Genomic DNA, 13,801 nt, shown 5'->3' on the forward strand with positions numbered 1-13,801 from the left:
CATCTGGCGGAACAGCGACGGTTTGGCGTGTTACGATACGATTTCATGCGCCAACCCAATATTTCAATAATCTCACAGATGAAAACGCGAGATACCGTGTTACAATTAAAATATTGGATACTACACAGCACAGACAGGAGTACCACACAGACCTGACACGGAAAACGTCTCGCTGCAGGACAAGACGAAGGGAACAATTTGCAGTACTAGCGAACGTTTGTTAACTGGTGGAGCCCTTGATGAGAGAACGTCTACGCTGAGAGATAAACAGTAATGACTGTTATCCACGAGAAACAATGAACTGAAGCCCACGCAAGAGCAGTATAAAGAGCACTCTCGCGCAAGGCTGGTTAGCTTTGTCGCGCCTACCGGCCGATATGCAGCCCGTTGCATTACTGATCGTACGCGACCGAAACGATGGCGGTTGCATTATCTCTAATGTGAAACTGCAGTACCCGGAGTTGTAAGATGCGTGGCTGCTACAGAGAACAGAAAGCAGGTGCCGGCAGAAAGTGAGGACGAGAGGGCCACTGCAGTCAAGATTTGCTGCCGACAACACGGTAGGCCACAAAGCGCCCGCCGGCACACAGGGGCGGCCGCACCGAACCAAACCTGATGGGCGGTTCCGTTCCGTTCCGTTCCGACCTGGAAGAGCCGGTCTCGCGGCTTTGTGGCTGTTCGTCATATTCTAAATTAGTAGGAAAATTACTCCGTCCCCATCGAGTCAAGTCCTCAGGTAAAGCAAGCCAACGGTCATATCTGACTGTCGGGAAAACGGTTTTGATATGGATTAATCAAGATTAATGTCATCGAGTTTCTGAACATTAATCACATCGACCTTTGTTATACATCAAATGATGCATACATAAACCGTTCGAAAAGTAAACTGTATTTTACAAACAATTTTCTGTTGAGGGCAACTGCACTTTTTGTAATCCACGTCTCTGAAATAAACAGCTTTCAGCTATATAAGAACTTCTATGGGGACACGAACGGTTTCGTAACTTGAGCACACATCTTCAGGTGTGCATCTAGAAGACAGGAAACCTACAATCGTGATAATGATCAAAAACAGATGCCTATCCTAATAATCTATGTTGATAACAACAATATGAAATACGTGTCAGACATTTAAGGCATTCAATGTTGCTAGCTGGGACTTTACCTTGTCATGTTTTAGTATCTAGCTCTTTTCGTTGTAGGCAAACGCACTTTCAACATGCCAGTTTCTCAACTAATTAGGATAGATACGTTTCTTTTATTTTTTATTTACGACAGTGGCGGCTGTACGCTTCCTACTTTGTACATTTACACCTGAAGATGTGATCTGAGATCACGAAACAGGTCGTGTTCCTGTAGAAGTTCATATATAGCTGCTAGCAGTTTATTTGAGACAAATGTATTTCGTTATGACGCTGTCTCTCTCTTTTTCAGAAAGGTTGGACACGGTGGCAGTCGTTGCCATTGTGCACCTCGTGGCAGAGAAAAGTGCCTGCTCTGGGAGGGCTTTTAAGTTGCCACGTAAGGCATGGCGTCGTTTCATTTGTGGTTTGAAAGCGAGAGACGTTGGCCTGTGGAAAAGCCGGCGGCTGCCGAGGGAGGGAAGCTGCGCACCCCAACCCACCCCAGCCACGTTCACGTCCACGTTCTGTGGTGAGAGGGCGCAGTGCACAGCTCGTCACAGACTGAGCACGCACCAGGCGTGGAAACAGGAAGCAGGTGTACTGAACTGTGGAAAGAGAAGCACACTAACAACAGCGAACGTCTGAGAACAACAAGTGGAATACTCGAGCAAGCTCAACTAGCAACGGCGTCGTGGTTAAGTGGCTCCGGTGGTTCACACCACGCGGGCGACCCGTGTCCAAACCTCCCTCTTGTCAACTTTTTTTTTTCTTCGCTGTTCGCTTTATTCAAATTTGTGTGTCTGTCGTGGTGTAACGTCCGCTAGCCACGGCGAGGTGTAGTGTAGCTACTTATAATCACAGTTGATTCTCTATAACTACTCTATTAGTAGCCGAAACGAAGTGCCTTTCGAATGGGAACCACAAACGAATGATGTCAAACGTGACAAGTCAACGGAATCCTCCACCGCAAAACACGTGTGGCGGGTCATGCGCGCCATTAGTGACAGCACGTGTCTCGTGTCACAGGAATCTCTTAGCGACGCACGTAATTTTTACGACTGGTGAGTGAGTGAGTGAGATGTGTGTCCTTGCCCGATATAGGTCGTCGTATGAATGTGATCAATCCCAAAAATGATCGAAACAATAATCTCTCATATAAGCGGCAACAAATGAGCTCAACAGTTTCAGAGTCACACAGTTTGCCTGTGCTCTGTAAAACCATATCTTTTTAACGTTTCTGAAGTTGCGTTCCGCTTTGGAAGTTTTGTTCTAACATAGTTCGCACACGTTTATTTGTTGTTTTCATTTCTGTGACGTGTCTACGTAGTATCTCGCCTGCCCTAACTATTCGTCACATTTACTTCCGACGGCCGCGTCTTCTTACCACATGACTGACATTCTATAACGAATGTCTAGTACGACAACTGTCAGGACTACAGAAAGAGCACAAACATTTGAATGACCGGACGGACAGTTCATAATGTTATGGAATAAAAAACATAAAAAAGGTACGCAGGAGTTTTGAACACGCATCGCCCGCTCGGCAGTTGAACACGATGACCAGCTAACGACGTCTACGTTGCTGTTTCAGGCTGCTCTTTATTGCACTACTACTTCTTGCACCGTTCAGTGTGTTTTGCTTTTTTTCCCCTCACAATCCAGTATACGTTCTGGCCGTTTTCGTGCTCGATGTACATTTAGTTTTTGACGCGCTACCCAGTGGATCATCGGACGGGGCTGCGATGGGGAGTTTCGCGTGTGGGTAAAACACCGAATGCCCTCGATTACTTGACGTGTATGCTACAGTTTTTACCCTCTACTCAGTTATATCTCGGTGTTATTTCAGTTACGCAAACACTGGCGACTTGTTGTTTCAAATGTTCAGCTGTGTGTAGCAGTTTGCTGGGGTATCAGGTGACACGAGGGCGTAGTCAGAGTGGTTCGCTGGTGAACGCAGTCCGTCCACAGGCGAGGGGACGCTGCTCAGCGCTCACAAAGCACCCTGAACCACTGTAGGACCCGCACCACACAGCAGTACTGGGGAGTCGGAGACCCACGGGACAGGCTGAGGGCGGTGCACCGGCAGGCGCCCCGCCAAACCCACTCAGGGAGTTTGGAGAGCCAGCGTCGAGCGGGCAACAGGCGCACGTCGCCGGTCTCGCTGCGTACTCGTACTTCTCCAGGCGAGGGAGCGCCGAGGCAGCCGTTCTCGGTGCGCGCCGTATGTGACTGGGGCGGTAAGACCCGTAGCTCCGGTAACGTGGCGCGCACTCTGCACCGCGTCAGCGTGGGCGCGGCCTCCGACAGCCGGTCGTCAGAGACCTGAGCCATCTCCAAAACGCTTAGCAGCTCGCAGCCGTGGCGCCAGCAGGACGCAGGGTCGTCTGGAAAACCTTCCATTACGTGCGGGCCGTCCAGCACCGGAAACGCTCACGTCCAGCATTTCAGGCGAATTCAGCAGCGAAACGACTGCGCGGCCTCTACCTCCGGAGAGGCACGTACAGAACTGGTCGGTCGGGACGTCTGTCGGACCGCCTTCGTTGTGGAGTCGGGAGATCCGCGGCTAGTCTCTAGAAATGACGCTTTCCTGCGGATACCGCCGGCCGTGGCCGCGGAGAAGCTCAGGCTGTGGACCCACCTGCTGGATTTGTCAACTGGGCCCTGCATCTCGTGCGGAAGACGTGGAGCCCAACTCGAGTTGCAAGGTTTCGGTCAACAGTAGTGTAGCTTCATAATTTTATGTTTCATCGTTTTCAATGCTAACTGGGATACACTGCATTCGTTTGAAACTGGAATCAGTGGTACCGGCTTGCTTGACGATGGGGCTGCAACCCGGAAACTACTTCAAAGAAACGAGAGGTAAAGTAACAGAAACAATTTCAGTAGTTAAAAGCAAATCGCCTTTTGCATGCTGTGCATTAAGTTGTTCTATTTACTTTGTGCAACGAGATGCGTTTCGCCTCAGTTACAGGGTATCTTCAGTGGTAGCCCTGAAATATTACACTTTTTTCGTTTCCTCATACGAGTTTTCATTTTCACTTATAGGTTACAGATTTAAAACAGTTCGCTGACGTTCTATAACCAATAAAATAGTGAAGCGATAACCTGTATAAGCAAACGAAAACACTGCAATATTTCAGGACTCCCACTTAACATGTCTTAGGCAAAAGGTGTCTCGGCGGATGAGGTAAATAAAGTAACAAGGTGGAGCTTGCAAAACGTGTTTTTATTTTACCTAGTCCAATTTACATACAGGTTCTACGAAAATGGGTTGGTTCAAATGGCTCTGAGCACTATGGGACTTAACTTCTGAGGTCATCAGTCTCCTAGAACTTAGAACTACTTAAACCTAACTAACCTAAGGACATCACACACATCTATGCCCGAGGCAGGATTCGAACCTGCGACCGTAGCGGTCGCGCGGTTCCAAACTGTAGCGCCTAGAACCTCTCGGCCACATCGGCCGGCACGAAAATGGGGCAGCGCAAGAAATTTGTTACTAGGAATAACAACATTTGGGGTGAACGGAATGGGAAAAACTGGATGGGAGAGGAGTAAAGAGAGAGGGAGGGAGGGAGGGAGAAATGACTTGGAGCCGTATAGGGCACAACTTGAAGAGTTGAAAATTTGTGCGTGACGCTCCACCTGGCTAGAAGGGCTACCTTAACCGGCTCGGCCATCCGGCCACGCTTTCCCCTCAGACCGAACTCCCCGACTCCCCCGCCCATTGAGCTCCTACGGACGGATTTCAGATTGCCGTAGGAGTTCGGAAGTGCGTCGCTTGTGCATCCGCAGTGAGACAACCGCCTCGCCAGAATTACGTACGCCCGACAGAAGGGACACCACACCAATCGTGCATCCAGAGCAGAGAAAGTGTGGGTGCGTCGCTAGACGAGTGGGGGCCGCACGCGCTGGGGGCTGCGTAGAGGGTGAGCGGGTAAACACAGGCAGGGTGACAGGTGGCAGGCTGGCTTTAACCAGTGTTCTCGCGCGTCGTGTCGTGGGGCTATTTTCTCGCGGGACGACAAAGGTCAGCCGTGTTGCAGTCTGCGGCGATCGATGGACACGCGAGAGCGTACCTTTTCCTGCGCCGCGACATTACACGACAGAACACGCCAGTGCACGGAAACAGCCGAATTAGCTCCAGCACTGCCGGTATCCGACACAGCTTTCCAGATCGCCAGCAACAGCCTCGCAACTAACGAGGCCACCATTCGTCTCGGGTTTTCCACAGCGTAGCACCAGGAGGTACACCGAACTTTCAGGACACGTTCCTCAACGTGGGAAAAGTAATATATGCTTGCACGGCCATTGGCAACTGCTGCGAAAACGCTCCATTAGCACTCCAAAAACTATTTTGTGAGAGTCTTCGTAAAACAGTGTTCGCCATTAAAATCGCAAACAATAGGAACGCGGCGCGCGACAAGCGTCGAACTGCCACGGAGCTCACCAGATCGATGAAAATGATCAGCAACTGGCCGCGGCCGCGCAACAGAGATGACAGCAAGGGCGCCTGTGTTCTCTAGATAACGGAAGATCACTCGTCGGGTTTGTCATTCAGAAACAACACCTAAATTTATTTTGTTCGCAAGAAGATCGCGTTATGCATCCTACGGAACACGGATGGGCAACCCGCGGCCGGTTTCAATCCGGCCCGCGGAAGGAATTCCGGATGGAGATAAAAGGAATGTATTACGAGAAACACGTGTTTTCAGGCAAATTTGTTGGCTCGGCATGTCGGGGAACGGGTGCCATTCATATTGTCGCGTTACGTCTTAGAGACTGACTTGACAGACGCTATAGTTCTGGCTGTGTGTGTGCTAGGGGCGTCGGCGTGGCGCTGTGACGAGGCGGCATGCGAGCACACGTGAGAACGTCAGGCCGGGTTCCCGTGTCTGCTACAGCAGTAGAGACGGCTGGCAGCGCGCGTCGGCAGCGTCGCCTGCAGTGTCCCAGGACTGCCGTGCGAGCGCGGAACCGACGGCTTCTGGAGCGCCGCACTCGACGCCGGGCAGCAGCTCCGCGACTACACACGCGCCTAGCGCCCGAGAGGACGAAGATACTGTTCACTGGGCCACGCAGCCTCGTACGGCCACGCTGCGCGCTGAACTTCAGAAACTCTGCTTTATGCAGGACGGCAAGTGTTCCTCACGGACCCGGACGCGGGGGTGAGGCGGCCGACGGCAACCTCGGACAGTGCTGCGGCACCGCGTCGTCTTCGCCGACAAGTCCCGGTTCTGCGTCCAGCATCAGGACACTGAGTCCGATCATCTCGGGTTCATACTGTGTCGTACGAAACCTGGCGGCTGTGCTGTATATTCCTCACGTTTTCACCGCACGCTGCCCGTGTCGCCGAAACGCAGACATCTGTGTACAGGGCGGTCGGCTGTTTACCTGGCCAGTGCGTCCTCCAGATGTGTCAACGAGGGACTGGCAGGAAAGCGACAGTCGGCTGGAGTTGAAGCTGCACGGGGATGACGCAGTGGCGCCTGTCAGTCAAAACTCAGCTCCGGTCGATGTGGAGGCACTGCTGACAGCAGATGCGGCAGCTCCGTGCACTGACTCGCGCACCCCGTCTACTCCCAAATTACGAAATGAATTTAACTGTCGCTGTGGAGGCGCGGTAGCAGCGAAGGCTGCCGCGGTCCGTAGGCGAGTGGGACGGAAACGGAGGCGACGGCGGGAAGGCGTGCTCCGGACAGGGATTTGCAGGGTGCGGGCGTAGTCTGCCCAGCTCAGGAGGTAGCCGCAGAGCCGGCGACCGCCACACCTGTGGATGGGGGCAGAGAGAGAGAGAGAGAGAGAGAGAGAGAGAGAGAGAGAGAGAGACAGAGAGAGAGAGAGAGAGACGGGCGGCCCGGCTGAGCCTGGCCGAGGCGAGGCACGGCACAGGCGGGCTCAGGCTCGGGCTCGGGCTGCCGCTGCCGCTCCGGCTGCAATCAATACGCGGGCCGACGGCCCCCACGCCGCTGTGCTGTGCCTCGCGTCGCCTCCACACTGGGCAGAGTTAACACGAGGGAGTGCGGGGCACCTCGCACTACGGTATTTAAATTTCATACTGCGCAAGGAAAACAGTTCCGGTGGAGAACTGCCGCGGAGCAACTTAGGAAGCTGCTCCCACGCTTCACCTACGGCGGGTTGGTGGGCTGCCTACCCGAGACACTGCATCGTACGCTGAGGCGGCCACATCGTCTGTCGTTCGGGCTCTGACCCCGCGCTACAAACGCCCCACAGATGTCAGTGGGAATCGATCGGGTAGTGCTCGGGCGTTCTGTGGTGAACACCTAGGAACGCTCTCGTCGAAGCACCCGAGTCTCCGTTCTAATCAGGAAGACGGTACACTGGCTCCAAGTATCTACTCAAACGCATACAGTTTGCACAGGATACTTTATTTTTCAAAAATTCGGATGTTGGCAGAGATATGCTTCGGTAGTCGACAGTAGATTATAAACAAACTTCCGCCACCAGCATAGACGTATATTTTACGATATTTCATCGTGTGTGGCAAAATGGCAAGTCTCGCACCGTGCACGCTGCGTGAGAGATCAAAAGAATCCGAGAAGAGAGTTACAAATCCGAACGGCTACACTACACACGCAACTTGACGTGCGCCCGCAACACTTTAACGATTGGCAACGTGCGCACAGCGTCTACACTGGTGGATCACGCACTGCAGACGGTGCTGCAACCGCACACTATGACGAAGTACTGAAGGACTACGGCGGCGTTCAGCATAAAATCAGCACCCTGTGGGTAAGACGGCACCCGGGCAACGGGGCCACTCGAACTGTCGGCGCTCCCCACCCACACACACACACACACACACACACACACACACACACACACAGATATACAGATTATATATATATATATATATATATATATATATATATATATGGCAACTGAATGCATCAGATTTAACTCTTCTGTATAAACCAACGTAAATATTCCTTGTGAGTCTTGCTTGGTATATATTTATGATTAACACGATTGTATGTGCCTTTTAAACTGTACCATATCATGTACTAAAGGCTGCCTTAGTGCATGTCAGAGGCTCATAATAAAAATAAAAAAAAGCCATCTTATTTGACGAGAACTGACCGGTACATGCTGTCAGCAGGCACGTGCTGGCAAACTCCGCCTCGGCCGCCAGTGTTTAGATCGCCGCCGCAGACCAGAGGTCCCAGTCAGTCAGTCAGTCAGCCAGCCGAGTCAGTTATTATTCTAGCTGCCGTCTGCCGCTTGACGTCACCGGGTACGGGAGTAGTGTACATAGCTGGACTTGTACTTCACCAGCAGTGCGGCTAACGCGGACTATCACGGAAGAGCTTGTACCGCAACAACTTGCTTGAAGGCGAGCAGCTTGTTGTTCTTACGGACAGAGAACCCTGTTAACACAGAAGTGCAGCTGTGCCGCAGAAAGAGGACGCCGGCCACCCGACAACAACACCCTCTCCCTGCTTCCCCTGGTACGAGACACTATAATGGCAACGACGACACAAAATGGAACGCCGAGAAAAGTAGCGACCACTATTCCAGCACACGGCGCATGCCGGCGTCCACCGTCAGCGCCACAGCTGCTTACCCAACATTCAGCAAGTACCGACTGCGGCGAGCCGCGTGACGATGTGACCGCACTTGCTACAAGAAAAGTAGTTAACCACAGCCGTTGTGAGTGCCCTCTCGTCTTCAGCCAGGCCTCCGGAATCAGTACGAAGGTAACTCACCTAGAAGCTCAATCCTTGCGGGTGTTCTGAGCAAGTAGTTAACCAGAGTTAAAATAAAGTGACCCGAGCCCCACGGATAAGGGGCTGATCCGCTGCGGTAACAAGGAGTGATTCACCGAGTGTCTCTTCTACTTCGAAAGAACGCAGTTCTGGTAAGAAGAGAGATTCGAATTTAATCCAAGTACATTCTTCTTTCGCATCTCTCTCCGTTCCTATCACCAACGTTACTTCTAAATGCAATACCGATGTGTTCGACTATCACGTTGATTATCCGACAGTAGGTAGCATTTTTTTCAACAATGAGGAACGATCGCTATGTCTTTTTTGTTTGGCGATTTCAGCCAACGGCATCTTGAAGCCTATAAAACTAAAGACAGACCTGCAGACAAAACATCCAGACCGTGCAACTAAAATCCATCGATACGCGACAATTAAAAATAAGTGTCATATTCCTCAAAAAACAGTTATAAGCTCAGAACAGAACACCAAGAACACCTCAAGAGAGATCCTCCTCCATTACTTTGAATAACACGAACATTCGAGAATTTCAAGAAAGAGTTTAGCTCTGATGTGCTCACCACCACCAGCGTTCTTGATGTTGTTGTTGTTGTTATTGATACTTGCAAAATCAGAGTGTAAACAGACATCGTGGGCCGTCTTTGTGCCACGTATGACAAGCGCACCTCGGCAAACAGCGCGGCGTGACCCGCAGCGAAGTCACTACGTCCTCCTAGATTATTTTTTTTAATTTATTAGCTTCTGGTAAGCACCCATACAGCCATGGAAAAAAAGAATGTCAACGGCTACGATACGGAAGTCAGGACAGAGCAGGAGACGACAAGACAACACGAGACAGCCAGTACCTGAGCGGAGGAAATCTCTGACCGAACCCGGGATCGAGCCCGGGACGTTTCGGTCAGCAGGCAGCGAGGCCAGTCATGTTCTCGGCTAACACAACATCTCGGAATAAATTTAAAAGCGAGCAACCAAATCAAACGTGTCAATTCATTTCATTGTTGGAAAACTGTCCTCTTGTTCGGCTGTTCTTTTACGTAACCATTGAATTATCAATTATTATTATGCGTGAAATCAGTATATGGGACGAGTGTAACAGGAATTAGCCATTTGGTCGCATTCAAAGAAAACGCAACGATGACATATGTTTACAGCGCAAAAAGTCTTCCGACTAGTGGCAGTATATGCAAGTGATCCAATCAGCAAACAATTAAGAAGTGCATCTTTTATTCTTGGTGTTGACGTCACCTCAGCATCTGTCGAAAGGGAAATATTGGCGATGAGTGCAAACCGGCCAGAACAGCGATAAAGCTTCGATATATTTCAATTAAAATATTAGTTTTCATTTACTTAAATTTACAACGTAGCACCAGTTGATACTTTTAAAATCAACCAATATCCAAAATTCAATTTCAGAGGTACGAAGAATTCGTATTTAAGTGAATAAATACACTGACCACGCAACGCATTGTGACCCCTGGCCAACTCGACGTCGCATGCCGCCTGGTGGCGGTCGCGCGACGCGGGGGCGACCCTGGACGAGGTGTGGGCTTCAAAAATGGGGAAGTGCGTCGAGATAAGCCACTTTGACAAAGGGCAGTTGATTATTACATAGAGGCTGTGGACGAGCGTGTAGAAAACGGCGAAGCTGGTCGAACGTTGACGGGAAGAAGTAGGAGGGCTCAGAAAGTAACACTTGGCGCTAAATGGTTGTAAGTCCACGACTCTTCACAGAACGTGGGGTACGGAGACTCGTCTGTTCTGTAAACGGTGGCCTGTGGCATCTCTGCCGAAACAGCACAACGCTGGCGCACGCACAAGTCTTTTGGAGCACAGTTGGACATGCAGCTCCACAGCAGACCAACCCTACGTGCTCACACGTCGATGCAACGACACCGAAATTACGACTGCAGTGGGCACGGGACTATGGGGAATCGACGGCTGACCGATGGGAAGGTATCGGCTACTCGGGTGAATCTCATTTTTGCCACACCGTGCCCACGGTCGTCTCCGGAAACGCCCTCATCCAGGCGAACGGCGTCCCGAAACGCGCAGCGCGCCACCGTGGCAGGCTGGCTGGTGGGAGCAGCAGTGTATTGCGCTGCGGGAGACGCTCTCCTGCGCTTGCGTGGGACCTGTGGTAGTAATCCAAGGCACGCTGACACACTGATTGACTGACTGATTGAGAGAGTATGGGACCAAACGGCGAGGTCATCAGTCCCGCGATTCCAAAGTGGGTTACATAGGAAAGAGGGTCTGCTAAAAGTGGACGGATTCAATCTGAGTAGTCAAATTATAAAAGAATGAACAGTAAAAGCATAAAAGGTGAGACCAAATCTAAAAACTGGGAAAAATGGGGGCGGTGATGGGGTTACAGACCGTGAACACTGCAAAAGGAACCCCAACCACAACCACAACCAACCCGCTCTTGCTCCAAGACTAAAGGAAAACATTATGCCTGTAAATAAAAACCACTTTCACGGAGGAAACCGAGGATCAGGTCAACCACCCGTGGATCGTCTGCTAATATTAAATTTAAGGAAGCAGGAAGACTATACTTAGCACGAGGGGTCGAAAAAAGGGGACATGCCACCAACATGTGAGAGGTATCGTCAGCCTGGCGCCAAAACCACATTGTGGGGGTGGGTCGTTACGTAGGAGGAAACAATGGGTGAGCTGGGTTGTCCAATGAGAGACACAGAGCAATGGACTCCTTCCGAGAGGGGCGGAAAGAAGTGCCCCAAACTGCAGTTGACTCCTTGATTGTGCGGAGTATATTATTGTGAACCGCAACGCTCCAGACGGCATTCCACTGTTGGGCAAACCGAGATTTGACGTAGATCCGTACACCCGCAGGGGAATCTTGAAAGGAAACGAGGTAAGTATCTGCTTCTCTAGCCAAACGGTCAGCCAATTCATTCCCTGGGATTCCCACATGATGTGGGACCTAGAGAAAGACAACTGAACAGGCGGCACGCTCAAGTGCAGAGAGGTCGTAGATGGCAGAGACCAAGGGCTGACGAGAACACCGTCGATCGATAGCCCGCAGGCTCCTCACGGAGTCGGAACAAATTAAAACACTATGGAGGGAGGGCTGAGAAACAAAAAGGAGGGCCCTGTCAATGGCTAGAAGCTCTGCTGTAAATACAGTACGTGATCCTGGCAACAAATGGTGCTCGAAGCCGGCAGGAGACGTGAAAGCATATCTCAGCTTATCACTAGTCTTAGAACCGTCAGTGTAACAGATGAGGGCGCCCTGGAACTCTGCAAGGATGGCACATACAAGATGGCGGTAAACCAAAGGAGGGGACTGATGACCTCAGATGTTAAGTGCCATAGTGCTCAGAGCCATTTCAAAGCATAGGAGCAACAGATACCCTAGGACCCTGAAAGAGATTGGTCCTAATCCGTGCTCTAGGCACCGTCCATGGTGGGCGGGAGGCGGGGGGGGGGGGGGGGAGTATGGGAGGAGACACAGGGTCCAGTCCAGTGAGTGGAGATGGACATCCCAGCAGTGGGTAGTGAGACGCATACCAACTGGAAATCCCACCCGTGGGCAGGAGACATCCCACTTTGACTAAGAGCACAGAGTACACAGGATAGTCAAGGAACTGGCGAATGGCGACTGTGTAAGAAAGGAGTAGGCTCCATTGGATGTGTAGAGGGGGAATCCGTGCTTCTGTGAGGAGACTATCAACAAGACTAGTGCGATAGCCAACAATAGCCAGACACACCCCCATAATGATGGACAGGGTCAAGGAGTTTCAAAGTAGAAGGAGCTGCTGAGCCATAAACCTGACTACCTTAATCGAGTCTGGACAAGAGCAGAGCACATTAAAAATGGAGGAGAGTGAAACGATCTGCACCCCAAGATGTGTGAGCTAGGAGGCGGAGAGCATTAAGCTTCCAGATGCATGTAGGCTTTAGGTGGCGAATGTGTGGAAGCCATGTCAGCTTTTTATTAAAAATAAGACCCAAGAAACGGGACTGTGCTACAACATCGAGGAGATGGTTGCCTAAATCTGGATCAGGGTGTACTGTGGGTCGACGACAAAAATGCATAATCCGCGTTTTGGAGGGGAAGAACTGGAAGCCACAGGCGGTGGCTCACACAGAGGCCCGTCGGATGGCGCCTTGGAGCTGGCGCTCAGCAGACGCCAGCGAGTGGGAGCTGCACCAGATGCAAAAATCGTCAACGTACAACGCCGGGGCAACCAGAGGCCCAACAGAGATCACACGTCCATTTATGGCAATAAGGAATAGTATGACAGCACAGAACCCTGTGGGATACCATACTCCTGAATCTGAAGGGTGCTGAGTGAAGTGCCAACTCGAACCCGGAAGGGCGAGTAAGATAAAAACTCGCGACAAAAGTCTGAAGAGGACCACGGAAGCCCCAGTCTTGAAGGGTAACTAAAATGTGATGGCGCCAAGCCATGTCGCACGCCTTATGTAGGTCAAAGAAAACTGGCGGAGAGTAAAAGCCTGTTGGATGGCGGATTCCAATCGGAGTAAATGGTCAGTTGGAGATCACCCTGCCTGTAAGCCATACTGATACACTGACAAAAGACCCCGAGATTAGAGTACCCAACAAAATCTGGAGTTGACCATCCTTTCGAGCAGTTTACCAAGCACATTCGTAAGGGTAATGGGGCGGTAGCTGTCTAGAGACGCTGGGTTTTTCCTGGGCTTACGGACGGGGATAATTATACTGTTTCGCCATTGCGACGGAAAAGCACCCATGAGCCAGATGTGATTCAAGACCTTGAGGAGCTGTTGCTCTGGGGACCGTCCAAGTGTTGAATCATCTGATTGTGAATAGAATCTGGCCCTGTGGCTGTGTCTCGTGAAGAGCTAAAAGCCTGCAGCAATTCCCATTCAGCGAAAGGTGCATTATAGGGCGCAACGTGGTGCGGGATGAAATGGAGGGGGGTC

Source organism: Schistocerca americana, chromosome 10 (assembly GCF_021461395.2).
Source record: "Schistocerca americana isolate TAMUIC-IGC-003095 chromosome 10, iqSchAmer2.1, whole genome shotgun sequence".
NCBI lineage: Eukaryota > Metazoa > Arthropoda > Insecta > Orthoptera > Acrididae > Schistocerca > Schistocerca americana.